General features: G+C 39.9%; 1 long non-coding RNA gene across 1 annotated transcript in view; it reads left to right on the forward strand.

Annotated features, from left to right (window-relative positions):
- Nucleotides 1–2,362: 2,362 nt before the first annotated feature.
- LOC117327143 overlaps nt 2,363–13,369 on the forward strand; it is a 90,420-nt gene continuing 79,413 nt past the window's right edge. Inside the window, exon 1 of the long non-coding RNA XR_004532581.1 lies at nt 2,363–2,496. This is a non-coding gene — a long non-coding RNA (uncharacterized LOC117327143). The remainder of the gene's footprint in view (nt 2,497–13,369) is intronic.

Here is a 13,369-nt window from a genome sequence, read left to right on the forward strand (position 1 = left end):
CTTCAGGTCTAAAACATTATCTTGCCAATGTGTACATAATGGTGAAAGGTTTTTGACCTCAAGGTAAATATTTGTTTGCCATTAGATGTGACCCGATCATATTTATCTACTCTTAAGGTTAAACGATTTGACCTCAAGTATAAAACATTCTTTTTTACGTTAAGGTAAAATTATTTGACGTTAAGATAAAAATATATGATGACTAAAAAAAAAAAATATTTGCCCTTAAAGGGACATTCCTTCGTTTGAATAAAGTTGAGGTCGTCATAATTAAACTTACTGAAAAATATGCATTTTTTTCCAAGTAATAAAAGTTCTAATCTTTACATTAAGACGGCCGTTTTATTCTCAAGATAAACCAAAGTTCTTAATTCGACTATCACTAATTACCGCAAAGACAAAGAATGCCCCTTTAAGGTGAAACCTCTACCTCTTTCTCTTTAGTATGATGTGTTTTATTTGACACATTGGAATTCAACCTCCTCAAGTCCTTGCTGTGCCTGTTGAACTTGAATTTTGAGACTGAAATATATGATAAACAGCATGGCCGATAGCTAGGCAACCATCTTTGATTTTAATTGTTGACATTGTTTTCGCTATTCCTTGAGAAGAAAGACTTGGATCGATGCATCCTGCAATACATAAGACGATGTTTTTACTAGAGTTACTTCCCTTCCAACACTAGGTTTATTAAATTGAAAATATGATGTTCGGGAAACATTCCTTTCAGTTCAATAATTCTTTCAAACTGGAAAGCGACCACATTGTAGGCTTAATTCATTTTTTTCCTCTGAATTTTCTATCTAAGTTGGTATATATGTTTTGTTGTTCACAAGTACATTAGCTTAAATCACTGAAATCTTGTATGATCCTTGATTTTCAACGGGGTTAGATTAACTGGCAGAACACGGGATCATATAGAAATAAGATCACTTTAAATCATTTCCTATCAATAGGTCATGATGCCATTCCATCAACGGGAGCTCTTTTATATTGTCAGTAAAACATATTAAAGCCAAGCATCAGGTAATTTTTATACTGATTCCTGATCCTGGACTCGTATATTTTCAATTACCAATAGAAACGAGCTCCTGTGCTCAATTAGGTTACGGCGAGCTCCTGTGCTCCGCTTGGTCACTTCGAGCTTTCGTACTCCATTTGGTCACTTCGAGCTTTCGTACTCCATTTGGTCACTTCGAGCTTCCGTACTCCATTTGGTCACTTCGAGCTTCAGTGCTCCACTTGGCCACTTCGAGCTTCATTGCTTCACTTGGTCACGACGAGCTCCTGTACTCAACTTGGTATCACGACGAGCTCCCGTACTCAACTTGGTATCACGGCGAGCTCCCGCGTGCTCCACTTGGTCACAGCGAGTTCCCGTACTCCACTTGGTCACGGCGAGTTCCCTACTCCACTTGGTCACGGCGAGTTCCCGTACTCCACTTGGTATCACGGCGAGCTCCCGCGTGCTCCACTTGGTCACGGTGAGCTCCCGTCCTCCACTTGGTCACGGCGATCTCCCGTATTCCATTCGGTCACGGCGAGAACCACAAGAGAATGGATTATCGACGTATGTCGCCTCGTCTACTCCACCTTATTATGTTCCGGTTAAGTTTCCATCTGCGTACTTTTGAAATCATTCTTTTATTTCCTTTAAACTTAAATATCTTGTACGATTTTATTCTTAGCAAATGCGATTGTTATCTGCGAGAGTTATTCCTCTTCTCCCTTTTCGTTTTTCTGTTCTCAACACTCTGACATCTGTTTGGCAAATATATCAAATTTATCAGTACGTTTTAGTGTGCATTCCCTAAATGGCAGCTTGGGGACAATTTTCTAATATTCAATTCCAGAAGGCGCTAAATTGCCGCCTTAAATCAATTAAGTGAGAACTCGTGACAACATCACTTCCTACTAAGGGCGCATGTTTATTTTTTATGAGAGATTGAAATAAAAAGATCGAGGTCCCAGTGCCCTTTCTGACCACTTCCGAATACCACGGCCAAGGAAGTGCCGAAACATTGCTTTATGATAGTATAGACCTCGATCATTTGTCTGAGTTTCCTCTGTCCTCTACATCAGTCGTTAGGCATAATGACGGACAGATTCATTAACACTGTACAAAAGAGACACATCCCAGTCAAAATATCTAACTTCCGGTGTTTAGAACAGAGGAAACTCGGGCTAGTCCACCATTATATATATTATAAAAGTACTTCATTTCTTGCCATAATAGTTTGTTCTATGTACCCTCTAAACCCGTCCTCTTATCAGATCATTCTTAGTGATACTAACATCGTTAGATATTGCACGTGCTTTACGTGTAAAACGTTGACAAGATCAAGACATTCATCCTCGCGTGCGAGTGCAGCCCCGATACACATACATAGAAGTATATTAATTTGGCTAATTTCTGTAATATCGTTTAATGTTTTTTGGAAACGCTCGTTCTTGGGACATTCTGAGGAAAGTTTCATGGCCTCTCCACGTTTCAAGGTAAGTGTTTTAATTCTATAGATCACGTGATGTGCCCGTAAACGCATTTATTATATACGATAACCGGAAGAAAGTCATAGAGGTCATATCAAACACAATCCGAAATTTAGAATATCAGTTTATACAGTATGTTGCCATGTAAAACCCACGTGTACTGGATTCGACCCCTTTGCCACATTTAGTGATACTTCAGCTCTCGTTTGTATATCTAACGAGAGCGGAACTTGAATTTCATTATCGATATGGTAAGCCAAGTAACTTTAGCTAGAAATGAACGGCAGCAAATGTAACTCTATCGGGCTGTCTTTCTCGTGTTTTTTTGTTTTTTTTGTTTTTTTCTATCTCTTTCAAAAAAAATGTGGATATTGAAGATACCAAAATGAGATTTTTCTGTCCCCAGTGAAATACTTTGGATATTTATCTTTTCTTTTTTTCCCTTTCTTTCTTTCTTTCTTTCTTTCTTTCTTTCTTTCTTTCTTTCTTCCTTTCTTTCTTTCTTTCTTTCCCTGTCTTTCTGTGCTTTGGTTACATATACGTGTAGCTATATATGTCTCCTTCACATCCGTCCTCGCCTCACCCTTACTTTTAGGACGTCAAGGCGTCGACAGAACACTGACTAAAGTCGGCAAGATGAAATCTGGCAATAATTGTAGTCATGTTGGGAGTATACCAGTAACTAGGGCCGACAGAACATTGACTATAGTCGTTGAGAAGAAACCTAGCAATAGGCGTAGCCGTGTAGGCGATAAACCTGCAACTATCTAATTAAATATATGATGTTAAACTGCTAAAACAACCAAAATTTTCCGCCAAGTTGAATTTCAAAAATTAATCAACTGTGATTTTCGGTTCTGATTGGTCTTACTGTACTTTAGTATTCGTTTCTTCCTCGAACCTTCCCGTATCAGGTCCCGCTTGACTGGAGTACAGATGTATATCTCCAACACGCTGTAATTATTTGTTACAACCAGTTTCACGATGACCCGTCGCCAGCCGACAACTTTGTCCCGTCCAGCTGTTTACGAGCGAGTCGCGTCATATTACACAAACCGATTCGGTGTAATTTATCGCGGAACGATGTAGATTTCATATCTGATATTTTAATTTTAGTAGTGTGTAATCCGATCGCTACTTGGGATTCCACCGATCAACTCTCGTTCTGATGGACACCCGTAACGCGGCGGCCCACGGAACGATTATACGACGTTTGAGAGATCATTGGGAGCAATCTTCAGGATTTGATAACAGCAGAAACATCACAAAAGAGGTGTGAAATCTGATTAAAAAATCTCGTAAAATGTCCCATGAAAATATCGTTTCCTACGGTATTCATATATGGCATGAAAGGATGTATCTAAATTATGGACTGTTTTGAAAACAATGCATGTGACTACTTGTTTTTCACCCATCATACTTTAGAAAATCACCTAACATATTCGGTTCTTTCCGTGATATATTTTGAAAAAGAATTTAAACTTTTCAGGTTTCCTGTCGTTCATAGAAAAAATAACAATAAATAAATGAAAATAGAAAGAAAAAAAGTAAAAAAAAAAGTAAAAACAAGTCATGTACAATCACCATCCCTTATGTTACGCCATAAACTTTATGTATTTGCAAAACAAGAAAACAAAAAAAAGTTCTTAAAGCCGGGGTTGAAATATCAACAAGGAATTACATAGCCCTGTGATCAAAGTCTCTTCTGGTTGTAACACAGCTTAGTATCGTACGGACAAGAAGTGCGAGTCAAAAACATAAGAACGAAAGATACCACTGAAATACAATGTATATACTTTTGCTTGGAGTTATTTCCCCGTCAATTGATTCAGTTTTCATTCTTGTTATATACTTTCTTGGCTGCACCATTGCTAATAGCGTATACGTATTAGCGGCAATGAACATGTAGCAACATTGGCAAATGTTGGACTTGCAGAGTATATATAAGTCACACATAGAGCTCGACACAGGGTCGAGAATGACCACTTAGCCGCGCCCATACCCGTCCCTGGGAGCTGTCTGGTACGTATACTCAGGTCTTGGCTGAAAACAGCTACCGCCATGAATGGGGGCGAATAACACACAAACCAATCAACCAACCAGTGATATATATATAATATAATTTACTAAATTCGATCCCAATGATATTTTGCCCTTCATTTTTCTTCGTTTTTGCTTTAAAGTATTCAAATTGAACGATTTTAAATACTATCAACCTGGAAAATACACATTTCGCACACATCTTACAAATTCTTCACCTAGCCAATTTATCTCATTAATAGAAAAAAAATACAAAAGGCCCAGAGAGAACGCATCGCTCCAAATAGTGCCACATCATTCATTTATAGAACGTTAGATTTCATTCGGCCAATAATGCTCTATACCAAATTTCATCAAAATACATTCAGTTGTTCAAGATTCGTAGAGATTTAAATGATTTACCTCTATTTGCCTTATTGGGGCCCACCCTTCCGACTCTTAAGGGGATCCACGCCTTTCGTTTATGCAACGTTAGATCTCCTTTGCCTAATAATGCTCCAGACCAAATTTCATCAACATCCATTAAGGCGTTCAGGACCAGTAGGGATTTAAAGGATTAACGTCTTTTTTCCCCATTTGGCCCCACCATCCAACCCCAGGATAGCCAACCACCCATTTATACAACCTTAGATCTCCTTTGCGTAATGATACTCCAGACCAAATTTCCTCAAAATCCATTCAGGCGTTCAGGACCAGTAGGGATTTAAAGGATTAAAGTCTATTCCCCCATTAGGCCTCACCATCCAACCCCAGGATAGCCACACACCCCATTTATACAACCTTAGATTTCCTTTGCGTAATAATGCTCCAGACCAAATTTCATCAGAATCAATTTAGGCGTTCAGGACTAGTAGGGATTTAAAGGATTAACGTCTATTTTCCCCATTTGGCCCCACCATCCAACCCCAGGATAGCCACACACCCCATTTATACAACCTTAGATTTCCTTTGCGTAATAATGCTCTGGACCAAATTTCATCAGAATCAATTTAGGCGTTCAGGACTAGTAGGGATTTAAAGGATTAACGTCTATTTTCCCCATTTGGCCCCACCATCCAACCCCAGGATAGCCACACACCCCATTTATACAACCTTAGATTTCCTTTGCGTAATAATGCTCTGGACCAAATTTCATCAGAATCAATTTAGGCGTTCAGGACTAGTAGGGATTTAAAGGATTAACGTCTATTTTCCCCATTTGGCCCCACCATCCAACCCCAGGATAGCCACACACCCCATTTATACAACCTTAGATTTCCTTTGCGTAATAATGCTCTGGACCAAATTTCATCAGAATCAATTTAGGCGTTCAGGACTAGTAGGGATTTAAAGGATTAACGTCTATTTTCCCCATTTGGCCCCACCATCCAACCCCAGGATAGCCACACACCCCATTTATACAACCTTAGATTTCCTTTGCGTAATAATGCTCCAGACCAAATTTCATCAAAATTCATTCGGTCGTTCAGGCCAAGTAGGGATTTAAAGGAAAAATAAGAGAAAATAATATCTTAATTCCTACCGTCAACCGCTTGAAATAATATTTCTCTGAAACAAAAAGACTTTTTAATTTTCACGTTTAGCTGAAAAGTCCACGAATATTCCTTATTTTACCTGAAGCCTCTCTCTGAGAAACATAATGAGGCGGTACTGGTCTAACGACGTACGGTACGGGACTCGGGGTATTTGAAACCTGTCTCGATACTTGTTCTGATAAGAAAACCAGCTTGTTAAATTTTACTACATCTGACGAAAGTAATCCAACAGGATAGAGTAAAGGCCCGGGAGCATTAAGGGTGAAATGTGTCCTTTTCAGAGGTCAACACCCTAAATGAATATCACCATTAGGGTAGCTTTGTCATTAAATTATAGGCAGGTGTGCTCCCATGGCTAAAAATTCTCTCTCCTGTCGTAAAATTTCTGTTTAAAAAATACATTATACAATCGAAGAGAGAAATGCTGGAGATTATTTATTTTTTATTATTTTTTTTTTTAGAATTTTTGTATTGCTTTCAAACAAGAAATGTAATTCATTACTTCCGTCATCTTTTAGTTGTAATATACGTACATGTATGTACGTCATGTATGCTGTGCTGTATTGTGAACATGTATCAGAGGGACCTGAGAATTGTTTCAGTCTAAGTGTATTTGAATATATTACATCCTAGTGTATGGCCTACAATGTAGTTTAAACTGCAACTAAACTAGCAAATTAGCAGGTCCCTGTGTAATTTTCGGGTCACGTGACAAGCACGGAGACGAGACCATTTACTCTTCCATGACCTTAATTCTCTTCTTTCTCTCCATTATCACGTCCCTTCATCACTTAGACATCGTCTTGCATTAGGAGGCCGAACCACGAACCGATCTCCGGGACTGCGTTGACGCTTGTCGTTAGTGGCAGTATAAGTCCGAACTAAGTAAGGGCACGAGTTGTCATGGCTCCAAAAAGACCCGGATTACCTCGTAAATTAACTACATTAGTGTAGCTCTCTCTGGAACACAGAAGATTGTTCGGTCGTTTATGTCGTACACAGCTTTGTTGGTGGAATACATGTATGTTGGCATTCCTTTAAATCGAATCGAAAAGTCGGCATAATCCTAAGTCTTAAAGAGTTATCAAGAAATTCATCAATTTGTAGGAGTGGCAGATCGATAGATTTGAATGAATTAATGATTTGGACGTCATCATCAGAATCAAGTGAATTCTATCGTGAATTAATCCGGAACTTAGGTATGATGAAATATATGCTCGCGCAAAATAGCGACATGATCACCTGCGAAAATAACGAAACCGCGAAAACTTGCAAGATTTAAAAAAGAATAAAAGATCTACACGCGAAATATATAAATAATATATAATAAATTACGATCTGATATAAACAATGTATGTTGCAATGTCAATCTAATTAAAATTAGACTTGTAATTTCCGCTCCTCTATAATACACCATGATGCATTTCAAAACAAGTATTGCAGTGTATCGTAGAGTATCGCAGAGGTGTGGAAATTACAAGTCTAATTCTAGTTAGATTGGTTGTATTGTTTATGCAATGGACCTTTCAATAAAACGAACATGTACGCCTGCTGTCATGCATTACATCAAGTGTTGTCATTGTAAAAGTTTATGATAAATTATTCTTATGTCACATAGTGACTCAAAATTGTATAATTTCTTTGGGGTTTGAACACACATACAAAATCCTATGACAGAAAGCACCTTATCGTGCAAGCTAGAACATAGCCCGAGTTTCCTCTGGCCCTGACACCGACACCGATGGTGTCAGTGCCAGAGAAAACTCGGGCTAGCTAAAACAGAGCTGTGTTTGGCGATCTCTCTCATGATTCCATGCGCAAATTACTGCATTGCACCCTGGGAAGATTAATTTGAAAAAAACCCGGCAAATATGAATGTTTTAAATCATAGCGTTTATCTCTAATATCAATATAGATCTGTATTTTTTTCAATAAATAAAAACATACGTAATTCCAATGAAAATATCTTAATTAAATGAATAAAACCAAAAACGATTTTGTCATAATAGCCATTAGGGTTTTCATACATTTAGTTCATTGTATCTTAATATTTCTATTTCTTAATTATAAGATATTTACATTTTGAATAAAGATATATTCAATTGAAATAAAGATATATTTAATTTAAAAATAGATGTCTCTTATTTAAATACAGATGTCTGTATTTTGTCAAGTTATAAAGATATCTCTAATTTGAAAAAAAGATATCTGAATTAAACGGATGTAAACCAAAATGGCTTGCCATACCTGAATGGCTGTTTATGCATTTCTAATCAAGCATACAAAGTAAAACAAACAAACAAACAAAAACAAAAACAATATGTGAATGTAGATTTCCTATCATTTATGTTGCTACCATCATCAGTTTTTGCCATAACGTAATCTAGTTCGAGAAAATGGACAATGTCAATATTTTTGAATGATTTGAAATTTTGTAGGTTTGTAATCAGCATTGCGCTATGTGGCTATGTCAAATTGAACATTTTCTCTCTTAAATGTGTTTTAAATCATCACCATTGGCTCCTGATCTACCGTATACCACGCGGAGCTAAATTAGGATGCTCCTTCCAGGCGCGATACAGGTGCGATTAAAAAAATCAAAGTTGTGGCGTTTATCACTGCTTGAGGTAGATTGCTCCAAGGGTCAATAACCGGGTTGGAGAACGCATTAACTCGGAATTTATTTCTCTATCTCTATGGAATTCCATAAGCACCAGCATCCTGCCTACTGCCTACTGTCACTGCCTACTGTCACTGCCCACTGCCTACTGTCACTGCCTACTGTCACTGCCTATTGCCACCTGCCTACTGCCCACTGCCTACTGTCACTGCCTACTGTCCACCTGCCTACTGCCTACTGCCTACTGTCCACCTGCCTGCTGCCTACTGTCACTGCCTACTGTCCACCTGCCTGCTGCCTACTGTCACTGCCTACTGTCCACCTGCCTACTGCCTACTGTCACTGCCTACTGCCCACTGCCTACTGCCTACTGCCTACTGTCCACCTGCCTACTGCCCACTGCCCACTGAATGCCAACTGCCTACCGCTTACTGTCCACCTGCCTACTGCCCACTGCCCACTGAATGCCAACTGCCTACCGCTTACTGTCACTGCCTACTGCCTATTGCCACCTGTCTACTGCCTACTGTCACTGTCTACTGCCTACTGTCACTGCCTACTGCCTATTGCCACCTGTCTACTGCCTACTGTCACTGTCTACTGCCTACTGTCACTGCCTACTGCCTACTGTCACTGTCTACTGCCTACTGCCTACTGCCCACTGCCTACTGTCACTGCCTACTGCCTACTGCCTACTGCCTACTGCCCACTGCCCACTGAATGCCAACTGCCTACCGCTTACTGTCACTGCCTACTGCCTACTGCCTATTGCCACCTGTCTACTGCCTACTGTCACTGTCTACTGCCTACTGTCACTGCCTACTGCCTACTGTCACTGCCCACTGTCACTGCCTACTGCCTACTGCCCACTGTCACTGCCTACTGCCTATTGCCCACTGCCTACTGCCTACTGTCCACCTGCCTACTGCCCACTGCCCACTGAATGCCAACTGCCTACCGCTTACTGTCCACTGCCTACTGCCCACTGACCACTGCCACTGCCACTGCCCACTGCCCACTGCCTACTGCCTACCGCTCACTGCCCACCTGCTCACTGCCCACCTGTTCACTGCCTACTGCCCACTGCCCACCTGCTCACTGCCAACTGCCCACTGCTCACCTGCTCACTGCCAACTGCCCACTGCCTACTGCCCACCTGCCTACTGCCCACTGCCCATCTGCCCACTACCCACTGCCAACTGCTCACTGCCAACTGCCCACCTGCATACTGCCCACTGCCCACCTGCATACTGCCCACTGCCCACCTTCCCGCTACATTTGCATATTTAAACTACTTTCACTTTGATTCATACTGTTTATTGTTCGATTCATACTATGTACTGCCTACTGCTACTTTAACAGTTTAACAGTCAGCAGTAGGTATAAGCAGATGACAGAAATTAAAATATAACAAGCTGTGGGCAGTATGCTGTAAGCAGGAGACTAGGAGAGGCTGTCACTTATGGAATTCCGTAGAGATCGAGAACTAAATTCAGAGTCAATGCGTTCTCCAACCCGGTGATAGACCCTTTGGAACAATAAACCCCAAGCCGTAATAAACGCCACAACTTTTATTTTTTTAATCGTGCCTAAAAAAATGTATGCAGTAAGAAGAGATATATCCATAAGCCATAGTTTAACTACATTAACTGCTTAGTGCGGACTGAAATTCCCAATGGGAAGTATGGGCAATAATCAGTATAGGCAGTATACTTTGGCAGTAGGCAGTAGACAGTTCACTGTAAGCAGTCGACAGTTCACTGTAAGCAGTCGACAGTTCACTGTAAGTAGTCGACAGTTCACTGTAAGTAGTAGACAGTTCACTGTAAGCAGTAGACAGTTCACTGTAAGCAGTCGACAGTTCACTGTAAGCAGTCGACAGTTCACTGTAAGTAGTAGACAGTTCACTGTAAGAAGTAAAGAGTTCACTGTAAGTAGTAGACAGTTCACTGTAAGTAGTAGACAGTTCACTGTAAGCAGTAAACAGTTCACTGTAAGCAGTAGACAGTTCACTGTAAGAAGTAAAGAGTTCACTGTAAGCAGTCGACGATTCACTGTAAGCAGTAGACAGTTCACTGTAAGTAGTAGACAGTTCACTGTAAGCAGTAGACAGTTCACTGTAAGTAGTAGACAGTTCACTGTAAGTAGTAGACTGTTCACTGTGAGTTGTAGACAGTTCACTGTAAGCAGTAGACAGTTCACTGTAAGTAGTAGACAGTTCATTGTAAGCAGTAGACAGTTCACTGTGAGTTGTAGACAGTTCACTGTAAGCAGTAGACAGTTCACTGTGAGTTGTAGACAGTTCACTGTAAGCAGTAGACAGTTCACTGTAAGTAGTAGACAGTTCATTGTAAGCAGTAGACAGTTCACTGTAAGCAGTAGACAGTTCACTGTAAGTAGTAGACAGTTCACTGTAAGTAGTAGACAGTTCACTGTAAGCAGTAGACAGTTCACTGTAAGCAGTAGACAGTTCACTGTAAGTAGTAGACAGTTCACTGTAAGTAGTAGACAGTTCACTGTAAGTAGTAGACAGTTCACTGTAAGTAGTAGACAGTTCACTGTAAGCAGTAGACAGTTCACTGTAAGTAGTAGACAGTTCACTGTAAGTAGTAGACAGTTCACTGTAAGTAGTAGACAGTTCACTGTAAGTCAGTAGACAGTTCACTGTAAGCAGTAGACAGTTCACTGTAAGTAGTAGACAGTTCACTGTAAGCAGTAGACAGTTCACTGTAAGTAGTAGACAGTTCACTGTAAGTAGTAGACAGTTCACTGTAAGCTAGTAGACAGTTCACTGTAAGTAGTAGACAGTTCACTGTAAGTAGTAGACAGTTCACTGTAAGTAGTAGACAGTTCACTGTAAGCAGTAGACAGTTCAATGTAAGTAGTAGACAGTTCACTGTAAGCAGTAGACAGTTCACTGTAAGTAGTAGACAGTTCACAGTAAGCAGTAGACAGTTCACTGTAAGTAGTAGACAGTTCACTGTAAGTAGTAGACAGTTCACTGTAAGTAGTAGACAGTTCACAGTAAGCAGTAGACAGTTCACTGTAAGTAGTAGACAGTTCACTGTAAGTAGTAGACAGTTCACTGTAAGTAGTAGACAGTTCACTGTAAGTAGTAGACAGTTCACTGTAAGTAGTAAAAAATTCACTGTAAGTAGTAGACAGTTCACTGTAAGCAGTAGACAGTTCACAGTAAGCAGTAGACAGTTCATTGTAAGCAGTAGACAGTTCACTGTAAGTAGTAGACAGTTCACTGTAAGTAGTAGACAGTTCACTTTAAGCAGTAGACAGTTCATTGTAAGCAGTAGACAGTTCACAGTAAGCAGTAGACAGTTCATTGTAAGCGGTAGACAGTTCACTGTAAGTAGTAGACAGTTCACTGTAAGTAGTAGACAGTTCACTTTAAGCAGTCGACAGTTCACTGTAAGCAGTAGACAGTTCACTGTAAGTAGTAGACAGTTCACTGTGAGTAGTAGACAGTTCACTGTAAGCAGTATAGAGTTCACTGTAAGTAGTAGACAGTTCACAGTAAGCAGTAGACAGTTCACTGTAAGTAATAGACAGTTCACTGTAAGTAGTAGACAGTTCACTGTAAGTAGTAGACAGTTCACTGTAAGTAGTAGACAGTTCACTGTAAGCAGTAGACAGTTCATTGTAAGTAGTAGACAGTTCATTGTAAGTAGTAGACAGTTCACTGTAACTAGTAGACAGTTCACTGTAAGTAGTAGACAGTTCACAGTAAGCAGTAGACAGTTCACTGTAGGTAGTAGACAGTTCACTGTAAGCAGTAAAAAGTTCACTGTAAGTAGTAGACAGTTCATTGTAAGCAGTAGACAGTTCACTGTGAGTTGTAGACAGTTCACTGTAAGCAGTAGACAGTTCACTGTAAGTAGTAGACAGTTCACTGTAAGCAGTAAACAGTTCACTGTAAGCAGTAGACAGTTCACTGTAAGTAGTAGACAGTTCACTGTGAGTAGTAGACAGTTCACTGTAAGCAGTAGACAGTTCACTGTAAGCAGTAGACAGTTCACTGTAAGCAGTAGACAGTTGATTGTAAGTAGTAGAGAGTTCACAGTAAGTAGTAGACAGTTCACTGTAAGTAGTAGACAGTAAGCAGTTGACTCCAAGCATTAAGAAATAGGCAGTATACAGTAAGCGGTGTACGGTTTGCAGTAAGTAATAGGCAGTATAGAGTAAGCAGTAAAGGTGGTTGAAGTAGAGAAATCAGTAGGTAGCACACAGTAAGCAGGACTCTGTCGCTCATGGAATTCCATACTGCATATTTTTTTGTTGTGACCTTTGGTTCTACGAGCGCCCTGAGCTGACGTACATGTAAGTCTGATATTTCTGGGATTGTGTCAAATAGGCCGTTACAGATCTTAAACGGGTTGACCATAAAAATGTATTGAGGACCATAAACAGTTCTTATGTGAAAACAATCATATATAGAAAACTATAGAATATCTCCTTGGAAATACAACTTTAATAGAGATCCGATCTGTCTCATAAAAATCTGATGCCATCTATTCATGACCCTGAGTCGCCATGAATACCGTGCGGTTACCCAATTAAGGACATTGAAACGGTTTAGTTATCCCTAAACACATATCCGCTGATTTTAATATATATACATTCTAAGATAAGTGCAATATCAGGTATTATTAAAACATAAGCCGAATCGCCT

Source organism: Pecten maximus, chromosome 5, assembly GCF_902652985.1.
Source record: "Pecten maximus chromosome 5, xPecMax1.1, whole genome shotgun sequence".
Classification (NCBI taxonomy): domain Eukaryota; kingdom Metazoa; phylum Mollusca; class Bivalvia; order Pectinida; family Pectinidae; genus Pecten; species Pecten maximus.